Here is a 24,167-nt window from a genome sequence, read left to right as displayed (position 1 = left end):
AAATACCAACATAATTCAATTTAGCATGATTGTTATTCCTAATGGCTAAATTTAACTGACCATGCTATGCTATTTATCTCCCTGGATAGTGAATTATATAACATTTACATTACATTTTATATAACTAGGAGTATGTAGAGTGGGTATTCGGAAAACAAATTATACAAATGTTTATTATAAGGGATCATTTGTAGGTGTTGCAATCTAAACATTTAAAATAATACATTCAAGTAGAATTTCTAATATATTTTTTACAAATATTATAATCTATAGATTCTATAATATTGTAGCGATCCTCGCTAATGGAGCCCCGTGTAGCTCAGTTGGTAGAGCATGGCGCTTGCAACGCCAGGGTTGTGGGTTCATTTCCCACGGGGGGCCAGTATGAAAAAGTATGAAAACGTATGCACTCACTAACTGTAAGTCACTCTGGATAAGAGTGTCTGCTAAATGACTAAAATGTAAATGGTCCAACGTTACAATTCCCTAAAGTGGGCTAACCCTATTGGAGCAATGTATGCATGTTTTCCTTTCATACGAGTGACCTAGGTTCTGTACCCCTCTATCTGTTTGCTATAATATAATGAAATGTACCTAATAGGTTTCTTAACCATTTTTATGTTTGTTTTCCAGGTGTTTCTGGGCCCTAAAGGTGAGGTGGAGGAGTACGCCGTCGTCTCCATCCAAGCCAACGCGGCCATCAGCTCTGACCTGCTCCTGGATCAGTCTGAGGAGCACCTTTTCATCATGACGTCCACCATGGTACAGTACACTAGCCTGGTCCCAGATCTGTTTGTTGGTGCTGTCCTGCCAACTCCTCTGCTCATTGGCAGTTTCACACATGAATCTCACTTCTGACACCAACAGTACACTACCAACACAACAACTTTTAATTTCTTCCCTTCACACAAGCACAGTGGTCAACAACTATGTGTCTCTGAAACAAGTCTCTTTTTTAGTTCATAGTAATCTCGTCCACGGCTCTATTGAGACGAGGTTCAGTTTATAGTAATGGCTCCATGCAAAGTCCTCATAGACTCTGCAACATTTTCACCACATTGCTTTATTCCTATCTAATCATTTTACCTATCAGGTAAGTTGCTACAGTTTTGGGCAATAGTTCTGTTTCCAAAATGTCTCTCCTTTGTTTCAGTGAAGAGCCGTCTCATTGTTCACTATGTGTTGCACATAATGACTGAATATTGCCTGTTATTCTTTTGTTGTGGTCACAGCTCCAGAAGAGGCCGGTGGCTGAGTGCCACGAACACCTGGACTGCCAGGCCTGTCTGTCAGCCCACGACCCCTACTGTGGATGGTGTGTCCTGGAGGGGAGGTAAGCCACTCATTCTGAGTAATCCAATGGATTAGCTAACTAATTACTTTTATTGTCAAGTCATATGTAATCAGTAACCAATTACATTTAAGTAATCCGCCCAACCCTGGTTCTGGTTAAAGGGTCAACATATCAAACTAGAGCCCAATCCTGGTTCTGGTTAAAGGGTCAACATATCAAACTAGATCCCAACCCTGGTTCTGGTTAAAGGGTCAACATATCAAACTAGAGCCCAACCCTGGCCCTGGTTAAAGGGTCAACATATCAAACTAGAGCCCAACCCTGGTTCTGGTTAAAGGGTCAACATATCAAACTAGATCCCAACCCTGGCCCTGGTTAAAGGGTCAACATATCAAACTAGAGCCCAACCCTGGTTCTGGTTAAAGGGTCAACATATCAAACTAGAGCCCAACCCTGGTTCTGGTTAAAGGGTCAACATATCAAACTAGAGCCAGAGGTTTCCCTGGTCAGGTCAAGTGGACTAGGAAATCTCAGGGCCTTAGATATTACAGATGGGCACAACGCAGTCAGAGAAGGTATTTGTGGTACCTCTCATGCTGGCATATGTGAGAAATGACGATCGTCCAATACAGTAGACAGTCGTAGGTATTGCTTATGTTTTAAGGCTAAAATAGGTAACTTTTTGGGCGACCTGACAAAATTCACATAGAAATGTGAGTTATAGATCGTTTTTTCTCATTAAAAGCAAGTCTAAGAAGCAGTAGATCTGTTCTATGTGCGCTATTTCTATGTGTCCCGTTTTAAAGTTTCGATTGTGCGTCTTTTACTTTAGTTTTCTTTTTGTACACCAGCTTCAAACAGCTGAAAATACAATTTTGTTGGTTATGGAAAATATATTTCACAGCGGTTTAGATGGTAGAATGATTCTCTACCCCAGGGGTTCCCAAACTGTTTTACTCAGGCCCCCCCTTTCAGCATTGGGGAACATTGCGTGTGCCATGTCTATTTCTATGGGCACAAGCACTGTTCATGACACAAACTGTTCACACCCCTCTTGTTGGTGGAGAGAACATTTTGCAGGTTTTAAGCTTATTTCCTGCAATTCTACACATTTTGTCATGTCTAATGTGTATTCATGTGATATTTGAGTGACTCGAACATTACTATAAAATCTATGGGCTAAATAATCTAGCTAAAAACGTTAGCTGACATAGGCTAGTTGATTTCTGACAAGTTATAAATGGCTCTCTAAGGTATGCAATGACTGACATGACAGGAGGAGTACTGAAATTGTACCTTTTACTATTACAACTTTCAAGAGTAAGTTGAAAGCCGGACTGAGTTCTAGGGGGCGCGCCCCACAGTTTGGGAAACACTGCTCTACACTATACTTGCTTGTTTTGTCACATAAACTGAAATTAGGCAAACTATTAGAATTTTTGCAACCAGGAAATGGCAGAACGATTTCTGCATAGTGCATCTTTAAGTGGGCAATCTTTTGAGTAGTAGCTACAGTAGCCAAACCCAGGCTTTTCTCCATACACTCACAACTAAGCACATAAGCAACATACTAGGAAGTCATCGGCCCAGCAACAACAACATAAATTGCTGGCAACATACTAGGAAGTCATCGGCCCAGGAACAACATACTAGGAAGTCATCGGCCCAGGAACAACATCCTAGGAAGTCATTGGCCCAGCAACAACATACTAGGAAGTCATTGGCCCAGCAACAACATACTAGGAAGTCATCGGCCCAGCAACAACATCCTAGGAAGTAATCGGCCCAGCAACAACATCCTAGGAAGTCATTGGCCCAGCAACAACATACTAGGAAGTCATCAGACCAGCAACAACATCCTAGGAAGTCATCGGCCCAGCAACAACATACTAGGAAGTCATTGGCCCAGCAACAACATACTAGGAAGTCATCAGACCAGCAACAACATCCTAGGAAGTCATTGGCCCAGCAACAACATACTAGGAAGTCATCGGCCCAGCAACAACATCCTAGGAAGTAATCGGCCCAGCAACAACATCCTAGGAAGTCATCGGCCCAGCAACAACATACTAGGAAGTCATCGGCCCAGCAACAACATCCTAGGAAGTCATCAGACCAGCAACAACATCCTAGGAAGTAATCGGCCCAGCAACAACATCCTAGGAAGTCATTGGCCCAGCAACAACATACTAGGAAGTCATCAGACCAGCAACAACATCCTAGGAAGTCATTGGCCCAGCAACAACATACTAGGAAGTCATCGGCCCAGCAACAACATCCTAGGAAGTAATCGGCCCAGCAACAACATCCTAGGAAGTCATTGGCCCAGCAACAACATACTAGGAAGTCATTGGCCCAGCAACAACATACTAGGAAGTCATCGGCCCAGCAACAACATACTAGGAAGTCATTGGCCCAGCAACAACATACTAGGAAGTCATCGGCCCAGCAACAACATCCTAGGAAGTCATCAGCCCAGCAACAACATACTAGGAAGTCATTGGCCCAGCAACAACATCCTAGGAAGTCATTGGCCCAGCAACAACATACTAGGAAGTCATTGGCCCAGCAACAACATACTAGGAAGTCATCAGCCCAGCAACAACATCCTAGGAAGTAATCGGCCCAGCAACAACATACTAGGAAGTCATTGGCCCAGCAACAACATACTAGGAAGTCATTGGCCCAGCAACAACAACATAGAATGCTGGCACAGCTCCTTGTTCTGACCAGAGTTTTTGCCAAGTAATCTTAAAAGCTTCAGTTAGTTGTTTACTCAGCAGGATTACTACCATCTGTTCCTCTCTCTCCCTCAGTCTCCCTCATCCCCCTCGCATCTCCCTCTCCCTTTTTGTGCTGCACCTTGACCACCTGTCTCTCTCTCCCCTCTCTCTGTTATTTCTGTCCTCCTTCCACATTTTCCTATTTTCTTCTCCATTTCAAACCGATCAGGATGTCTCATTAAAAAAAGAAACAAAGTCAGTCCAATGTACATTTCTCTCATCACCCCTTTGGCCCTAATTCCCCTGTTGCTCTTCTCTTTCACCTTTCTCGTGTTTCCCTCTCTTCCTCCTCCTTTCTCGTGTTTCCCTCTTCCTCCTCCTTTCTCGTGTTTCCCTCTACCTCCTCATTTCTCGTGTTTCCCTCTCTTCCTCCTCCATTCTCGTGTTTCCCTCTTCCTCCTCCTTTCTCGTGTTTCCCTCTCTTCCTCCTCCTTTCTCGTGTTTCCCTCTCTTTCTCCTCATTTCTCGTGTTTCCCTCTCTTCCTCCTCCTTTCTTGTGTTTCCCTCTCTTCCTCCTCCTTTCTCGTGTTTCTCTCTTCCTCCTCCTTTCTCGTGTTTCCCTCTTCTTCCTCCTTTCTCGTGTTTCCCTCTCTTCCTCCTCCTTTCTCGTGTTTCCCTCTCTTCCTCCTCCTTTCTCGTGTTTCCTTCTCTTCTTCCTCCTTTCTCGTGTTTCCCTCTCTTCCTCCTCCTTTCTCATGTTTCCCTCTCTTCCTCCTCCTTTCTCGTGTTTCCTTCTCTTCCTCCTCCTTTCTCGTGTTTCCCTCTCTTCCTCCTCCTTTCTCGTCTTTCCCTCTCTTCCTCCTTTCTCGTGTTTCCCTCTCTTCCTCCTCCTTTCTCGTGTTTCCCTCTTCCTCCTCCTTTCTCGTGTTTCCCTCTCTTCCTCCTCCTTTCTCGTGTTTCCCTCTCTTCCTCCTCCTTTCTCGTGTTTCCCTCTCTTCCTCCTCCTTTCTCGTGTTTCCCTCTCTTCCTCCTCCTTTCTCGTGTTTCCCTCTCTTCCTCCTCCTTTCTCGTGTTTCCCTCTCTTCCTCCTCCTTTCTCGTGTTTCCCTCTCTTCTTCCTCCTTTCTCGTGTTTCCCTCTCTTCCTCCTCTACTCCTCCCATTCTACCGTTGAAAGTCACTGAGCTCTTCAGTAAGGCCATTCTACTGCCAATGTTTCCTATGGAGATTGCATGGCGTGTGCTCGATTTTATACACCTGTCAGCAACGGGTGTGGCTGAAATAGCCGAATCCACTAATTTGAAGGGGTGTCCACATACTTTTGTATATATAGTGAACGTAATGATGCATCTATTATGGTATGATATGATAATATATTGTATGTGTACATTATGATTTACACTCAGTGGCCAGTTTATTAGGTACAGATCTAGTACCGGGTCGGACCCCCCTTTGCCTCCAGAACAGCCTGAATTCTTTGGGCATAGAAACATTGCTCAATTGGTATCAAGGGACCTAACGTGAGCCAGGAAAACATTCCCCACACCATTACACCACTGCCTTTGACAGGCAGGATGGGGCCATGGACTCATGCTGCTTCCGCCAAGTCCTGACTCTGCCATCAGCATGACGCCACAGGAACCGGGATTCGACGGACCAGGCGATGTGTTTCCACTCCTCAATTGTCCAGTGTTGGTGATCACGTGCCCACTGGAGCCGCTTCTTCTTGTTTTTAGCTGATAGGAGTGGAGCCCGATGTGGTCAAAGACCGACTAGTTCTTTTGAAAGAAAATTTTATTTAACCTTTATTTAACTAGCCAAGTCAATTAAGAACAAATTCTTATTTACAATGACGGCCTACCCCGGCCCAATTGTGCGCCGCCCTATGGGACTCCCAATCACAGCCGGATTGTGATACAGCCTGGAATCGAACCAGGGTCTGTAGTGACGCCTCTAGCACTGAGATGCAGTGCCTTAGACCGTTGCGCCACTCAGCAGCCATTTCCTCTGAGAAGCAGCTCTGCGCCATTATTTGCCTGTTTGTGGCCCGCCTGTTAGCTTGCACGATTCTTGCCATTCTCCTTCGACCTCTTTCATCAACAAGCTTTTTTCGACCACAGGACTGCTGCTGACTGGATGTTTTTTGTTTGTCGCACCATTCTCTGTAAACCATAGACACTGTCGTGCGTGAAAAGCCCAGGAGGCCGGCGTGCCTGGCACTGACGATCATACCAAACTCAAAGTCAAACAGTATCTAGATGCCAGTCTGCCTGCTTTATATAGCAAGCCACAGCCACGTAACTCACTGTCTGTAGGAGCAAACCATTTTCGTGAATGGGGTGGTGTACCTAATAAACGGGCCACTGAGTGTATAATAATATGTTGGTATCTATAAAGTATAGTATGATAATAATATATTGTCTAGATGTGGTCAGCAGTAGTCTGAGCGATGGTAATGTTTATTTCAGTATGTGATATGATAATAATATATTGTTATCTATTGTATGTGTAGGTGTGGCTGGCAGGCTCAGTGTTCACGCGGGGCCCAGGCAGGCCAGTGGCTGTGGAGCTTTGACATGGAGCAGAAGTGTCTCACCATCCAGTCCCTCAGCCCCTCCAACATCAGTCGCGAGGAGAAGAGAAGTGTATGTGTGTGTCTGTTTGTATGTGGGCATGCGTGTATTTTTGTGTGTGCTCGAATGTGCGCATGTGTGTGTGTCCAAGAATGTGTGTATGTATGTGTTTGTCGATGACTGCGTGTGCCTCTGTGTGTGTTCAAGTACATGGGTATGTGAGCACATGCTTATATACAGTGTGTTCCTTTATGTTCACACTGTGTGAGGGTCAGTTTTAGTCTGGCTGGATCCTGGCTGGCAGAGTGTTTGCTTGTTTTACTTCCAGTGTTAGAGCAGAGATCAGAGATGTTTATCATATACGTTCTCCTTGCAGATCAGAGCCAGCTAGTTCTCTCTCTCTCTCTCTCTCTCTCTCTCTCTCTCTCTCTCTCTCTCTCTCTCTCTCTCTCTCTCTCTCTCTCTCTCTCTCTCTCTCTCTCTCTCACATCTTCTCCCTACCTCCCTCAGATCTCTCTATCAGTCCTGGGCCTGGCCATCCTAGAAGAGGACAAGTCGTACTCCTGTTTCTTTCACGACGCTGAGAGTCCTGCCACAGTCACAGACATGGGGGTCACCTGCCTCTCCCCTGACCCCCACAGGGTGCTGACTGTGCCCCCTGGACAAGGTGAGTTCCAAGGGGACCAGATGGGTACTAGGCATGGAACCTGCATCTCCATACTGTTTATACACACACACACACACACACACACATTTTAATGATATGTTAAACGTAAGGTCCTGTCTCTGTGGTTCATTAAAGTGTGTGCGTGTGTGTGTGTGTGTGTGTGAGTTGTTATACAGGCCCATCAGCCTCTAACTCAGCTTCACTCTAAGCAGCAGTAGGTACAGTATCCTTACAGAGCAGATGTATGTTGGATCCCAATCTTCTTTGGCTCCCAGTTTACACAGCAGGGAGTAATCTCCATGTCCTCCAGTCTGGGGATCAGTTAGAGCTAATCATTAAATTCACACAACAATTCATCCGTCATGTGTTTGTGTTTCATGCATTCTTCTATCTTCTGGCCGGGGATAGTGTGGTATGGTTTGGTTGCGTTCTTGGAGCCGTCGATTTGTTTTGGTTAGTCAGTTCTGATGCATTATGGGCATTAACTGTGCACACACACACACCAGTGAACTCCTCTCTTGTCCTCCTTTCTTCCCTCCCTCCATTCTCTTTTTTTTCTCATCCCCCCATCTCTCTCTCCCTGGTTCCCATGAAAAGGATTCCCGAAGAGAGGAGGTTTGTTGTGGTTCTCAGGCCATGAGGGTTAGGTAGTTAATACCCATCTGGGGTATTAGTGAATAGAGATAGACACACACAGGGATCCAGAGATCCAACAGGTATTACAGGGAGATCTGTGTGTGCGCATTTGTGTGTGTTTGCGTGTGTGTGTGTACGTATGCACGTGTGTGTGTGTGATCTGTGGATGGTTCAAATAGGATCTCTGGAGTAAAGAGTCCAGTCACGTGATGTTATCATGGTTTAGTTCATGGTCTCAACAATTAAGTCAAGACGTTAAGTCAATTAAGTCTAGTTAAGATTCTCTTATCTAGAGCGACTTACAATTAGGGTGATTAAAACAAGGAAGATCAGCTTAAAACTTTGACGTGAGTCAAGATTGTGAATTGATTAAATCCAATTGCATACAGTAGACCCAGCTCCAAGGAAAAATACGTTTTATGTGCACAAATGTGTGGGTGTGTTAAGTGTGTGTACTTGGAGAGTGAGTGAACATGTACGTGTAACTGCCAGAATAAAGGAAACACTTGAGTAAATACGGGATACAAAGTATATTGAAAGCGGGTGCTTCCACACAGGTGTGGTTCCTGAGTAATTAAGCTATTATCATCCCATCATGCTTAGGGTCATGTATAAAAATGCTGTGCAGCCCATTATTTTGGCCATTATTTTGGCTACCATGGCTATGCCCCCATAGGATGACAATGCCCCCATCCACAGGGCAGAGTGGTCACTGAATGGTTTGATGAGCATGAAAACAATTTAAACCATATGCTATGGCCGTCTCAGTCACCAGATCTCAACCCAATTGAACACTTATGGAAGATTCTGGAGCATAGCCTGAGACAGCGTTTTCCACCACCATCTACAAAACACCAAATTATAGAATTTCCTCTAGAAGAATGTTGTCGCATCCCTCCAATAGAGTTCCAGACACTTGTAGAATCTATGCCAAGGTGTCTTGAAGATGTTCTGGCTCGTGGTGGCCCAACGCCCTATTAAGACACTTTATGTTGATGTTTCCTTTATTTTGGCAGTTACCTGTAGCTGTGTGTGTATGTCTGTCAGTGTTTCTTTTATTTCACCTTTATTTAACCAGGTAAGCCAGTGTGAGATCAGTGTGCTGCTCACACAGTGGGTCCCACAGACCTGAACTCTTCACTTTGGGCTGGTTAAGCTTTGTAGCTGCAGATGGATTTCATTAGAACTCTGTTATGGCTCTCAACTCGGCCAAGCACACTCTCAGCATGCGTCCCAAATGGCACCCTATTACCTACATAGAGCACTACTTTTGATCAGGGCCCATAGGGAATAAGGTGCCATTTGGGACGCAACCCACCACTCTCCTGTTCTCGACCTCCTCAAACAGTTTTGAAGAACACAGTGATTTTATTTGGACATACAGACATGGTCAAGTCTCGCTCTGATTCTCAAATCTTCATAAGACTCAGTTCTAAGACGATAAGCTTAGACAAATATTTTCACAACTCCACCGATTTTTTTAGAAAGCTTGGCACTGTGATGGTAGGGATCCTAGGGAGGTAAAACGTGACATATGATTTATTGTTTTTCTCTTTTCTCATTCACTCCGTTTCTCTCTCCTCAGATTTTGTCACGGTCACCCTGTCCCTGCGCTTCGGTGACGTCGTCGTCACGGCGACAGAGTTCACCTTCTACGACTGTACCGCCGCCAAGCAGCTGTCTGGGAGCGTACCGTGAGTTAACCTACCTCTCCCTCTCTTTTGCCCTCTCTCTCTCTCTCTCTCTCTCTCTCTCTCTCTCTCTCTCTATACCTCTCTCTCTCTCTCTCTCTCTCTCTCTCTCAATTCAATTCAATTCAATTCAATTTCAATTCAATTCAATTCAATTCAATTTAAGGGCTTTATTGGCATGGGAAACGTGTGTTAACATTGCCAAAGCAAGTGAAGTAGATAGTAAACAAAAGTGAAATAAACAATAAATATTAACAGTAAACATTACACTCAGAAGTTTCAAAAGAATAAAGACATTTCAAATGTCATATTATTAGGGGTGTAACGATCCATCTACTACATCGATGTATCGATTGATATTCCTATGATCCAACTACATCGATCTGTGCTCGGCGAGTTGGCCTTTTGGACAACATATATCGATCTAACATCGTTTTAAAATGTAATAAATCGATTGTATCGATACTAGGAAATAACCCATTGGATTTAAGCACGTCAGACTTTATATGGATGTTTTTTCTTAGCACTTTTAATGATAAAGGCTTTAAACATTACTCGATTCAGTCTGCCTATCCGTGACGTCATCGCGCCAGCAGCAGCACAAAGGCGCCAAGACAACAAAACATAGCATGGCGGACGACAGAGGAGAAGCCGACGAGCGAGAAATTATCAAGCCACCATTGCGGTCCTTACAAGAAACAGGAATCTAGGAAACTTCACCTGCACTGTCCAGTATCCAGGTATTTATTTCAGTCACACTGGTTGAATTTTTGGCTAAAAGGTTACTGAATCGATTTCAAGTCACTGAATCGTTTCGGATCGTATCGTTCTAAATGAACCAATATCGTCCTTGAATCGTATTGACAACCACGAATCGTGATACAAATCGAATCGTTGTTAAAACGAATCGTTACACCCCTACATATTATGTATATATACAGTGTTGTAACAATGTGCAAATAGTTAAAGTACAAATGGGAAAATAAATAAACATAAATATGGGTTGTATTTAGAATGGTGTTTGTTCTTCACTGGTTGCCCTTTTCTTGTGGCAACAGGTCACAAATCTTGCAGCTGTGATGGCACACTGTGGTTTTTCACCCAGTAGATAAGGGAGTTTATCAAAATTGGGTTTGTTTTCGAATTCTTTGTGGATTGCTGTAATCTGAGGGAAATATGTGTCTCTAATATGGTCATACATTTGGCAGGAGGTTAGGAAGTGCAGCTCAGTTTCCACCTCATTTTGTGGGCAGTGTGCACATAGCCTGTCTTCTCTTGAGAGCCAGGTCTGTCTACGGCGGCCTTTCTCAATAGCAAGGCTATGCTCACTGAGTCTGTACATAGTCAAAGCTTTCCTTAAGTTTGGGTCAGTCACAGTGGTCAGGTATTCTGCCACTGTGTACTCTCTGTTTAGGGCCAAATAGCATTCTAGTTTGCTCTGTTTTTTTGTTTGTTCTTTCCAATGTGTCAAGTAATTCTCTTTTTGTTTTCTCATGATTTGGTTGGGTCTAATTGTGTTGTTGTTGTTGTTGTCCTGGGGCTGTGTGGGGTCTGTTTGTGTTTGTGAACAGAGCCCCAGGACAAGCTTACTTAGGGGACTCTTCTCCAAGTTCATCTCTCTGTAGGTGATGGCTTTGTTATGGAAGGTTTGGGAATCGCTTCCTTTTAAGTGGTTATAGAATTTAACGGCTGTCAAGGCGTGCTGAAGGTGGGTGTGGTGTAGGAATCATGCGCAGGACGCAGAGGCTCAGTCCAAAGGCTTTAGTGCAATATATATTATATATATACAACAGAAGCACAATAAGCCCGGAGGCAAAATACACGACGCACACCGGCGACAAAACAAATGACGCACAAACATGTGCAAACAACCCTCTCCAAAACACTGGAGGGAAGATGTAGCTCCAAACACGAAACAGAAGCGCAATCACACACAACGACAAGCACACACAACGAGAACTAAATAGGACACTAACGAGGACTAACAAGACACAGGTGTACAACATCCAGACAAAACCAAACGAACATGAAACATAGATCGGTGGCAGCTAGTACTCCGGGGACGACGACCGCCGAAGCCTGCCCGAACCAGGAGGAGGAGCAGTCTCGGCCGAAACCGTGACAACGGCTCTTTTCTGGATTTTGATAATTAGCGGGTATTGGCCTAATTCTGCTCTGCATGCATTATTTGGTAGGTTATAATGGTAGGTTTATTTGAACAGTGAGAGACAGAATAACAACAACAACATTCAGAAAAACGCATGTCAAAAATTTTATAAATTTATTTGCATTTTAATTAGGGAAATAAGTATTTGACCCCTCTGCAAAACATGACTTAGTACTTGGTGGCAAAACCGTTGTTGGCAATCACAGAGGTCAGGTTTCGAGGCTGACATTTGGCAACTCGAACTTTCAGCTCCCTCCACCGATTTTCTATGGGATTAAGGTCTGGAGACTGGCTAGGCCACTCCAGGACCTTAATGTGCTTCTTCTTGAGCCACTCCTTTGTTGCCTTGGCCGTGTGTTTTGGGTCATTGTCATGCTGGAATACCCATCCACGACCCATTTTCAATGCCCTGGCTGAGGGGAGGAGGTTCTCACCCAAGATTTGAAATTACATGGCCCCGTCCATCGTCCCTTTGATGCGGTGAAGTTGTCCTGTCCCCTTAGCAGAAAAACATCCCCAAAGCATAATGTTTCCACCTCCATGTTTGACGGTGGGGATGGTGTTCTTGGGGTCATAGGCAGCATTCCTACTCCTCCAAACACGGCGAGTTGAGTTGATGCCAAAGAGCTCGATTCTGGTCTCATCTGACCACAACACTTTCACCCAGTTCTCCTCTGAATCGTTCAGATGTTCATTGGCAAACTTCAGACGGCCCTGTATATGCAGTTTCTTGAGCAGGGGGACCTTGCGGGCGCTGCAGGATTTCAGTGTCATCATTCAGCGGCATAGTGTGTTACCAATTGTTTTCTTGGTGACTATGGTCCCAGCTGCCTTGAAATCATTGACAAGATCCTGCCGTGTAGTTCTGGGCTGATTCCTCACCGTTCTCATGATCATTGCAACTCCACGAGGTGAGATCTTGCATGGAGCCCCAGGCCGAGGGAGATTGACAGTTCTTTTGTGTTTCTTCCATTTGCGAATAAACGCACCAACTGTTGTCACCTTCTCACCAAGCTGCTTGGCGATGGTCTTGTAGCCCATTCCAGCCTTGTGTAGGTCTACAATCTTGTCCCTGACATCCTTGGGGAGCTCTTTGGTCTTGGCCATGGTGGAGAGTTTGGAATCTGATTGATTGATTGCTTCTGTGGACAGGTGTCTTTTATACAGGTAACAAGCTGAGATTAGGAGCACTCCCTTTAAGAGTGTGCTCCTAATCTCAGCTCGTTACCTGTATAAAAGACACCTGGGAGCCAGAAATCTTTCTGATTGAGAGGGGGTCAAATACTTATTTCCCTCATTAAAATGCAAATCAATTTATAACATTTTTGACATGTGTTTTTCTGGATTTTGTTGTTGTTATTCTGTCTCTCACTGTTCAAATAAACATACCATTAAAATTATAGACTGATCATGTCTTTGTCAGTGGGCAAACGTACAAAATCAGCAGGGGATCAAATACTTTTTTCCCTTACTGTATCTTCTGAGAGAAATTAAACTAAACTGACTTTATTAACCACCTATCAGATGTAATCATTCTGTTCACTATTATTAGACTTTTTGCTCTCTGCCTTGTACAGTGGGGAAAAAGTATTTAGTCAGCCACCAATTGTGCAAGTTCTCCCACTTAAAAAGATGAGAGAGGCCTGTAATTTTCATCATAGGTACACGTCAACTATGACAGACAAAATGAGAGAAAAACAATCCAGAAAATCGCATTGTAGGATTTGTAATGAATTTATTTGCAAATTATGGTGGAAAATAAGTATTTGGTCAATAACAAAAGTTTCTCAATACTTTGTTATATACCCTTTGTTGGCAATGACACAGGTCAAACGTTTTCTGTAAGTCTTCACAAGGTTTTCACACACTGTTGCTGGTATTTTGGCCCATTCCTCCATGCAGATCTCCTCTAGAGCAGTGATGTTTTGGGGCTGTCTCTGGGCAACACAGACTTTCAACTCCCTCCAAAGATTTTCTATGGGGTTGAGATCTGGAGACTGGCTAGGCCACTCCAGGACCTTGAAATGCTTCTTACGAAGCCACTCCTTCGTTGCCCGGGCGGTGTGTTTGGGATCATTGTCATGCTGAAAGACCCAGCCACGTTTCATCTTCAATGCCCTTGCTGATGAAAGGAGGTTTTCACTCAAAATCTCACGATACATGGCCCCATTCATTCTTTCCTTTACACGGATCAGTCGTCCTGGTCCCTTTGCAGAAAAACAGCCCCAAAGCATGATGTTTCTACCCCCATGCTTCACAGTAGGTATGGTGTTCTTTGGATGCAACTCAGCATTCTTTGTCCTCCAAACACGACGAGTTGAGTTTTTATCAAAATGTTATATTTTGGTTTCATCTGACCATATGACATTCTCCCAATCCTCTTCTGGATCATCCAAATGCACTCTAGCAAACTTCAGACGGGCCTGGACATGTACTGGCTTAAGCAGGGGGACATGTCTGGCACTGCAGGATTTGAGTCCCTGGCGGCATAGTGTGTTACTGATGGTAGGCTTTGTTACTTAGGTCCCAGCTCTCTGCAGGCCTTCACTAGGTCCCCCCGTGTGGTTCTGGGATTTTTGCTCACCGTTCTTGTGATCATTTTGACCCCACGGGGTGAGATCTTGCGTGGAGCCCCAGATCGAGGGAGATTATCAGTGGTCTTGTATGTCTTCCATTTCCTAATAATTGCTCCCACGGTTGATTTCTTCAAACCAAGCTGCTTACCTATTGCAGATTCAGTCTTCCCAGCCTGGTGCAGGTCTACAATTTTGTTTCTGGTGTCCTTTGACAGCTCTTTGGTCTTGGCCATAGTGGAGTTTGGAGTGTGACTGTTTGAGGTTGTGTACAGGTGTATTTTATACTGATAACAAGTTCAAACAGGTGCCATTAATGCAGGTAACGAGTGGAGGACAGAGGAGCCTCTTAAAGAAGAAGTTACAGGTCTGTGAGAGCCAGAAATCATGCTTGTTTGTAGGTGACCAAATACTTATTTTCCACCATAATTTGCAAATAAATTCATAAAAAAATCCTACAATGGGATTTTCTGGAGAAAAAAAATCTCATTTTGTCTGTCATAGTTGACGTGTACCTATGATGAAAATTAAAGGCCTCTCTCATCTTTTTAAGTGGGAGAACTTGCACAATTGATGGCTGACTAAATACTTTTTTCCCCCACTGTATGTTGTATTATTGCTAGTGACAGTTGCAAACTTTACACTGGTGCAAAACTAGAATGAGTGATACATGGGATACAGATGGTGTCAGAAGTGGAATATCTGGCCATAGGAGTGCCTTGTCAAGCTATAATGTCTAGTAATGCCTTTATTAACTGCATCCATTTGGCTGTGTTAGCCATAGAGATGCATAGAGGGCACACTTAACCACAAAAGACTGTGATTGCATGGGCAGCGACATCTCTATTGTGTTAGCACATGCACTCACTCAATTACCCTACTCTTCTCCTTTTCAACCTTGTTCAGAGCACTTCAATAAGGAACCCGCCGCTAGATTCAATTACATGACCCCTTTTTTACCACTGGCCCTAGATTGCCAGCAATTGGATCACCCTGTGCACCAAGCTTGCTCTCCCTCTCCCCCTCCTCCCATTTCTCTCTCTCTCTCTCTCTCTCTCTCTCTCTCTCTCTCTCTCTCTCTCTCTCTCTCATCTCCTTTCTTTCATTTTATATTCTAACACCCTTTCTCTTTCTTTCAATACACTCTCCCTTTCTTTCTCTCCCCTCCTCTCTTTCCCTATCTCTTGTATCCCAATCCCCCCGCCCCCTCTCTCTTTTTCTAACCCCCTCCCTCTATTTCTCCTCCTCTAGTTGCCGTGGTTGCGTGTTGAGTCGCTGGGGCTGCAACTGGTGTGTCCACCAGCACACCTGTACCCACAAGCCCGCCTGTGACGAGGGGGTTATCATCTATAACGAACACGTAAGTCACACACACTGCGACAACGGTCAGTTAGCTAGAGATCAAAAAGCATGTTGCACGTGAGGCCAAGACAGAAGAAAAGAGAGGAATGCTGCCCACACTCGCTATATCGTTGGTTGTAGAGTTTGGTCCACCTATTGCACCCTAGTGTACAGTGGCATGGTAAGTCTAGGCTGTTTGGGGCCAATCCATTGTAGATGGTTGAGTGAAAGCGTCTCTAACGCGGACAACACAGAATGTTGGGAGACATTAATAACCAGACACTTATTCTCACTGCACCTCATGTCCCAAAACAAACAAACATCCAATATAACTAATGGTCATCTCCATTTTGCCTGTGTCGCCAACCAAGTGCATGAGTTGTCATCATTGATGGTAATACTGGAAACATATAGGATACATGTTTCACATCAGATTTTCAGTCAATTTATGAGTTTGTTTATTTTATCAGTTTTCTTTAGTCGTTTGTTTGTTTATTTCTGTCTCACCCTCTCCCCCTTTACGCCCCCACTCCCACCCTTCCACCACCCAGTTCAAACTCCCCACCCCGGCTCCACCCACAACCAAAGCCGTTACTATAACAACGACTTCCCCATCCACAACAGTGGCCCCAACAACTACAACAACAACAGCACCCCCAACAACTACATTTACCACAACTATCGCCACGACTACAACAACCAAAGCCCCTAACACCATAGCTACCGTCCAGGAACCTACGACAACCCTGCCTACAATCACCACCCCGGAGCCGACTACACCACCCACCACTGCTATGCCGACCGAGGCCCCCACCACTCTTCCCCCTACAACGTTAGCCGAAGCTACACCGCCCATGCCTGAGACCACCACCAGTGAGGAAGAAGAGCAAACAACCGCAGAAGAGCTCGCTGCAGAGGCTGAAACTGAAAGTGAAACTGTAGGCCCCGTGGTTACCCCTGGCGACGTGGAGCTTGCCGCGGAAACTGAGGTGGCGACGGTTATGACCGAAGACGGGCAGCCATCCGATGGTCTTGCCACCCTAATCCCCCTGGCGTTTCCGCCCGAGACATCCCCATTGGAAGTGGTCACCGCATCCTCCCCTCAGGAACTGGACGAGGCTCTGAGTCTGGCGGAGCCCCCCATGGAGGTCCAGCCCACACCTGTCAGCTACCCTCTCCCGACCCCATTCCCCCTGGGGGAACCGGCCGACTCAGAGCTCACCTTCCACCTGGACCTGACAGAGGCCCCCTCCCCGCTCCCGCTAGACCACCTCCCCCCCACCGATGCCGAGGGCCAGGGTGCCGAGCCGGAAGTGCTTCTCTGGCCCAGGGAGGAAGTGGAGGCGGAGAACGACACCACCACGTTTTCGGCTGCCAGCGTGCTCTCAGGGGACGGAGAGGCCGCTGACCTCTTCCTTTCGGCATCGGCCTACCCCCAGCTCCTGGATGCCAACTCAGAGCTGGACTACCAGTATGACTCATCCGACGCTTTCCTGCCGGTGAGTTAGAAATTCGTCCAGAGCTTCAACGGCCACCGTGCTCCCAGCTCTTAACTGGACACAGTTCTAGAATCCCACTTCTATCACCAATTGTCAGAATCCCAGCTCTTCCCTTATCCCCTTGCTATTCCTCACCGTGTTTTGCTTTTGTTGTTGTTGTTGGCATGTTTGACGTTGCTTCTGCTTTTGGAAATCGATCCGAAAAAATGGCTGAGACAGCACAAGCTGGAGCAGTTGTTTTTTCGTGAATGTTTTCATACGTTTTATTATTTGATAGGCCATTTTAACAGTTAGTATTACATCAAGAAGCTTAGAACCTCCTTATTATATATAACAGTCAATTGTTTATGGGTTGACGAGATAAACAGAAAATTGCGATACCTTGTGTTGGTTGGAGTGTGTGTCCTTCTGAATGTGTACGTGTATTTATCTAACAGTGCTGTGTATGTGGGGAGTGTAGGGGGACGAGGGCTCCTATGTGAGTTGGGGCTCGTCTGCTTGCCCCTGTGTGGAGAAGGTCCGGGGTTCGCCTCTGTTACCAGTCAGAGTGGCGAGGAAGATCACACTACTCGCCCGAAACCTCCACCTGTACCAGGTAACACTCAGTCACACACAAACACACCACTAGGGTCGAGGGCAACTGCATTTGCAAGATTCATGAACTATAAAGAAAAACAATGTATTTGATTCTGTTGTAACCTGGTTCAATGTGTGTGTGTGCAGGACAAAGACCTGGACTACGAATGTGTGTTGGTGATCGAGGGGCGGACGGTGGTGGTAGACGCCTATGTGGAAATGGATGAGATTAACCCGTCTCTCTTTGACATCACCTGTCAGCTGCACCAGGTCAGACTATTCCATTCTACTCATTGACAGTTTCTGTGAAAACTTAAGTACTCAATTGAAGTTTCTGTGGAAACTTTAGTACACAATTGAAGTTACTGTGGAAACTTTAGTACTCAATTGAAGTTTCTGTGGAAACTTTAGTACTCAATTGAAGTTTCTGTGGAAACGTTAGCACTAAACTGAAGTTTCTGTGGAAACTTTAGCACTCAGTTTCTGTGGAAACTTTAACAACTCTACTTCTCGCCGCAGTATTCCTACTCTGCTCCAGTGGATGAGTACAACGCCATGGTGTACGTGAAGAGGCGGGACACCTTCCACGTGGACAGCTCTCACGACCTGTATGGTGAGCCCCAGACCCATAGTGCTGGGGAACAGATGCTGCCAGCCCAGACAGCTGTGTTGTTGCTCTCGGCCATAACATTGTTTTTAAATGTTTTCTTTTATGCTTCTGAATCAGACATATGGCAAATGGTCCCAAGAGAATGTTCTCACGTTTTCAGTTTTCACTCCCTTCCCCAAGGACGCGGGTAGCTCGAGTGTGACTTGTTTACACGCAGTGCATTCTGTTTTGTACAAGCTCTCTCTCTCTCTCTCTCTCTCTCTCTCTCTCTCTCTCTCTCTCTCTCTCTCTCTCTCTCTCTCTCTCTCTCTCTCTCTCTCTCTCTCTCTCTCTCTCTCTCTCAATTACTATTATCTCTCTCTATCTCAATGACTTATCTCTCTCTCTCTCTCAATTACTGTATTATCTATCACCCTCTCTCTCTCTCTCTCTCTCTCCTCTCTCTCTCTCTCTCTCTCTCACAATCACTGTATTATCTCTCTCTCTCTCTCAATTACTATTATCTCTCTCTATCTCAATGACTTATCTCTCTCTCTCTCTCAATTACTGTATTATCTATCACCCTCTCTCTCTCTCTCCTCTCTCTCTCTCTCTCTCTCTCTCTCACAATCACTGTATTATCTCTCTCTCTCTCTCTCTCAATTACTATTATCTCTCTCTATCTCAATGACTTATCTCTCTCTCTCTCTCAATGACTGTATTATCTATCACCCTCTCTCTCTCTCTCTCTCTCTCTCTCTCTCTCTCTCTCTCTCTCTCTCTCTCTCTCACAATCACTGTATTATCTCTCTCTCTCTCTCAATTACTATTATCTCTCTCTATCTCAATGACTTATCTCTCTCTCTCTCTCAATGACTGTATTATCTATCACCCTCTCTCTCTCTCTCTCTCTCTCTCTCTCTCTCTCTCTCTCTCTCTCTCTCTCTCTCTCTCTCTCTCTCTCTCTCTCTCTCTCTCTCTCTCTCTCTCTCTCTCTCAATGACTGTACTCTATCAATGACTGTATTAGATCTCTCTCTCTCTCTCAATGAATGTACTATCTCTGTCTCTTAATGGCTGTATTATTGTTGCTTAATGTTTAAATCTACACTCATTCAACATAATGTAAACTCTAATTCACGTTATCTCTCTCACAGTCTCTATAACTCTCTCTCTCTGTCCCTCCTAGTTACTCTGTACAACTGTTCGGTGGGGCGTTCTGACTGTAGCCGGTGTCACACGGCGGACCAGAAGTACGGCTGTGTGTGGTGCGGAGGGGACCAGTCCACCTGTCTCTACGGAGACTCCTGCAGTGAGCCCATCGAACAGACCTGCCCCGCCCCCGTCATCCATGCCGTGAGTACACTTTTTAACACTCAACACTTGCATAGTGTCGTAATGACATAAGTGTGACAGATGTGATTATAGAGTCATTATGAAACTAACTTAAACACAGTTAGGTTGAAAACAATGCAATTCGCTTAGTTTATGTTCACTAGAATGTTTATGGCTTAACTTAATGGAATTAACCAGAGTCATTTATAGAGATATAACTCTGGAATTACTGTTCTAGTCTTATTGTTGAGGAGGAGAAAGAATCAGTTCTAACATGTGTTTTATGCTTCTGTGTTAGATTGAGCCCCTGTCTGGTCTGGTGGAGGGGGGAACAGTGCTGACCATCTCAGGGTCCAACTTGGGCCAGAAGGCTGAGGACATCCTGCACTCTGTCACTGTGGCCGGGGTTTCCTGCTCTGTCACCCCCCACCTCTACGAGGTCTCCTCCAGGTATGGACTGTGAGGGTGTGCGTCCCTGTGTTAGGTAGGGGGAGTTGACGTGTGTGTGTGATTACTACTTCTGTGTGAGATTGCTATGTCCTTCTGTAGGATTGTGTGTAAGACCAAAGCCAGCGGGGGAGAGAAGACGGGCCAGGTGTCAGTAGAAGTGAGCGGGGGAGAGTTTGGCCTCTCCAGCCAGAGGTTCAGCTACCAGGACCCGTTTGTGATGGAGGTGTCCCCCAAGAGGGGTCCCAAGGCAGGGGGCACGTCCCTGACCATCACTGGGAGGAACCTGCTCACGGGACGCTCCTCTGACATCACTGTCACCGTGGGAGGAGTGCCATGTGTCATGTGAGTGATTGTGAAACATACTCATGAACACACACATTATTTTAGACAGACGCACATAAAGAGAGACACACAGATACATTATCCTATTCACTGTGCTGTACTTCCCTGTTCTCTACTCTCCCTCTTCCTCCTCCTCCCTCCTCTTCTCTCCTCCCACCTCATCTTCTCTCCTCCTCTTGTCTGCTCCCCAGTTTATCAGAGGCCCAGGAGGACAGTGTGGTGTGTGTGACAGGCAGCAGCAACAGGACAGGCGATCACCGCGTGACGCTTCGCTATGGCAACAGCCAGCGCCACCTTCACGAGTCGGCCTACCGCTTCACCCCCAACCCCAACATCACCCAGGCCGCGCCCGCCAAGAGCTTCCTCAGGTGTGTGTGTGACCTCCGTTACAGATCTATAGATGTGTCATTTGAAGTGAACTGAAGTTGGTTTAAGTGAACTTCGCTTAAGGGAACTTCTTGAAAAAAAATATCTGAAGTTGAGTGGACTTGACAGCACTGGACTGGAACACTTGTGTGGACACTCAATATGGCCGCAAGTCTGACCATCACAGAACATTAACTTGAATGGGCATGACCATTCTAGTAGTTCAATTTCTATGTTTATGATGACACACTGTCCTCCTTATCTGTGTGTAGCAGTGTCTGTCTGGTCCCTGGCCCCACTCATACATAGAAATGGTACACTGAGTGGACAAAACATTAAGGACACCTGCTCTTTCCATGATATAGACTGACCAGGTGAATCCAGGTGAAATCTATGATCCCTTATTGATGTCACTTGTTAAATACACTTCAATCAGTGTAGATTAAGGGGAGGACACAGGTTAAAGAAGGATTTCTAAGCCTAAATTCAGTGTCCCTGGCCCCACTCATACATAGAAATTGTATATTTCAGAACGCCAGTGTTGTGACACATCTCATGCCTCTCTGTGTGTGTCGAGGTGGGTGTCTGGTCTTTGTGTTGGGCCACAACCTGTTCGTTCTAGTAATTGTATTTCTATGGGTTTGTGACACATTTCTTCCCCTCTCTCTGTATAGCGGTGGCCGTCTAGTCTTCGTGTCGGGTCACAACCTAGATGTGGTACAGGAACCTAGGATGTTGGTCACTGTGTACCCCTGGGAGTCCATCCCCCAGAGGAGGAGGAGGAGGAGGAGGAGTGGAGGAGAAAGGGAGCATGAGACGGAGGACAAGGTGATGTGGAGGCATCGCAGGATCATACCGGAGCCCAACTGCCCTGGGGACCCCGTCTGCTCCATCATACAGGTGTGTGGATAGGGAGAGTGCGTGCGTGAGAGAGGGTGGACAGACTGTAAAGATGTCATTCATCTTTCTCCTGTATTTCGGAGATGAAAGTCTATTCTAAGAAATAATATTGTGACTATGTCTCAGGCTTTCATTACAAAAATTTTACATTTTACTTTTTAGTCATTTACCAGACGCTTTTATCCAGAGCGACTTACAGTAGTGAGTGCATACATTTCATACTTTTTTCGTACTCAATGAAATTCCTTACTCTCTTTCTCCCTCCCTCACCTCTTCCCCTCCCTCACCTCTTCCTCTCCCTCACCTCTCCCCTCCCTCACCTCTCCATCTCTTTCTCCCCCACTGCCCTCCATCTTGGGTTATTGAATAGTACTTTGTGACAACTGCTGATGTAAAAAGTGCTTTATAAATACAGTTGATTGATGGCTTGATTTACCCCTCCCCCTTTTCTCTATCTCCCCCACCAGTACATGGAACGTTGCGAGGTCAACTCGTCCATTCTGATCCTGTGCCGGAGCCCGGCAGTGGAGTCTTCTGTGTGGGGCTCGCGGGTGGATGTGGCCTTCCTCCTGGACAACCTGCACTTCCCGTTTGGCGCCGTCAGCCCCCAGGGGGCCTTCAGCTACGAGCCTAATCCCGTGCTGCACCCGCTCAACCAGCAGGAGCCCCTCAAGCCCTACCGCTACAACCCAGGAAGCTTTATTCAGCTGGAGGTTAGCATTAGCCACTAGCTGCTACTCTCTCAACTTGTTAAATAAGCTGCTGGAGGCTAGCCAGCTTCAATCTAACAGCATGTATAGTTGACAGCTGGAGGTTAGCATTACCCGCTAACTACTACTATAAAGCCAAGGCAAGGGGATAGAATGGAAAGTATGTTTTATTTTTTATTTTTTACTGCAAGACTTTCCACTCAACTGGAAGGCCTTGCAGCCGAAAGTTGCAGTCGGAAATGAAACGCTTTCATTCTATCCGCCTGTCTGGAATTTAGTAGAAGGCTAGACTCCCATGTGAGATAGACCTGCACGTTGGGAAAAAAGAGGAATGTTCCAAAGAAAAGGCAAGGAATGCAGACGCTTTGATTCAAGCATGATGCTCAGTGTGGTAATATATTCTCTCCCTCTCTCTAGTTCTCCCTCTCCTCCCTCTCATCTCATACTCCGCTTATGTCTTTCTATGTCCGTCCCCCCCCCCCCCCCCCCCAGGGTGAGAACTTGGACCTGGCCATCTCTAAAGAGGAGGTGGTGGTGCTGGTCGGGGAGGGGGTGTGTGCCGTGAAGACCCTGACCAGGAACCACCTGTACTGCGAGCCGCCACCTCAACAGCCCTTCCCGGGACCCCCCAACGGCGGAAGGAAACGCGAGGGTGCCGACACGCTGCCCGAGTTCACTGTGAGACCACCTCCGCCTCTGCAGTTCCGTTCCAATACGCACTGTCCCAAAGACAAAAATACACATTACAGTACACAAGATAGATAAGAGCATTCATTCCAACACAATAGGGCTGTGTCTAAAAACGTTATTAGTTGTCAAATCCGTGCTTCCCCTGTCCTTGTTTCCTCCGTTTCTCACTTCTCTCTCAAAGCACATTGGAGGAGAGGGTCCAAGGTCCCTCCCTCGGACCTCATCCTCCAATGCGCTTTGAGAGAGAGACATTGAGGAAAGGAAAGTGGGGGAAGGACTGAGTCAACAGTAAGGTTTTCTGATAAAGCACGGTTGACACATCTCAATTGGCTCCCTCACCCCATTTGAGGCTAACTAAGCTTAACCCAAACTAACCCTAACCCCAGTTTGTACAGTCTAGCGCCATAGCAGATTTGTCTGTGTGTGTTCCAGGTCCACATGGGCAACCTGAACTTCTCCCTGGGCAGGGTGCAGTACGACACCCTCAGCCTGTCCACCTTCCCCCTGGAGGCCCAGGTAGGGGTGGGCGTGGGGTCCTCCATCCTAGCCCTCATCGTCCTCATCATAGTGCTCATCTACAGGTATGTGTGTGTGCGCAAGTATTTGTTTACGTGAACCTTATGTATCTTGGGATGTGAGTCCAGTTCTAATGTGCGTGTGTTAACAGGAGGAAGAGTAAGCAGGCTCTGAGGGACTACAAGAAGGTTCAGATCCAACTGGAGAACCTGGAGACCAGCGTGAGAGACCGCTGCAAGAAGGAGTTCACAGGTCAGACCCCAACACTAACTAACCCATAGAACTATAATTACTAGAACCAGCATCCCCATTCAAGTCAATGGCCATATTGAGGGTTCCCATAACTAGGAGGTACAAGTAGATGCAATATATTTCTATGCACTAACCTTCTCCCCCACAGGCAGGGTCAGAGGGACAGAGGGATATAGAGAGAGACTGTGGTATAGGGTAAGAGAAGTGACAAGAAAGAGTTGGGGATACTGCTGCGAGAAAGAGTTCCCAATTCAGTCACACACCACAGCAGACAGTCTAA

General features: G+C 45.9%; 1 pseudogene across 1 annotated transcript in view; it reads left to right on the top strand.

Moving 5' to 3' along the window:
* Positions 1–24,167, top strand: part of LOC311133511 (plexin-B1-like) — a 147,738-nt pseudogene that overhangs the window by 93,501 nt on the left and 30,070 nt on the right. Inside the window, exons 5-23 of the transcript XR_014615395.1 lie at positions 634–762; positions 1,233–1,333; positions 6,528–6,660; positions 7,099–7,255; positions 9,477–9,585; positions 15,574–15,682; positions 16,215–17,162; positions 17,623–17,757; positions 17,886–18,008; positions 18,258–18,351; positions 19,516–19,682; positions 19,960–20,111; positions 20,211–20,453; positions 20,645–20,821; positions 21,494–21,719; positions 22,187–22,432; positions 22,922–23,107; positions 23,552–23,700; positions 23,787–23,887. The product of XR_014615395.1 is annotated as a plexin-B1-like (transcript). The remainder of the gene's footprint in view (positions 1–633; positions 763–1,232; positions 1,334–6,527; positions 6,661–7,098; positions 7,256–9,476; positions 9,586–15,573; positions 15,683–16,214; positions 17,163–17,622; positions 17,758–17,885; positions 18,009–18,257; positions 18,352–19,515; positions 19,683–19,959; positions 20,112–20,210; positions 20,454–20,644; positions 20,822–21,493; positions 21,720–22,186; positions 22,433–22,921; positions 23,108–23,551; positions 23,701–23,786; positions 23,888–24,167) is intronic.

This window comes from Coregonus lavaretus, assembly GCF_964263955.1.
Source record: "Coregonus lavaretus genome assembly, chromosome: 8".
NCBI classification, from domain to species: Eukaryota; Metazoa; Chordata; class Actinopteri; order Salmoniformes; family Salmonidae; genus Coregonus; species Coregonus lavaretus.
This window is presented reverse-complemented; position numbering and strand designations above follow the sequence as displayed.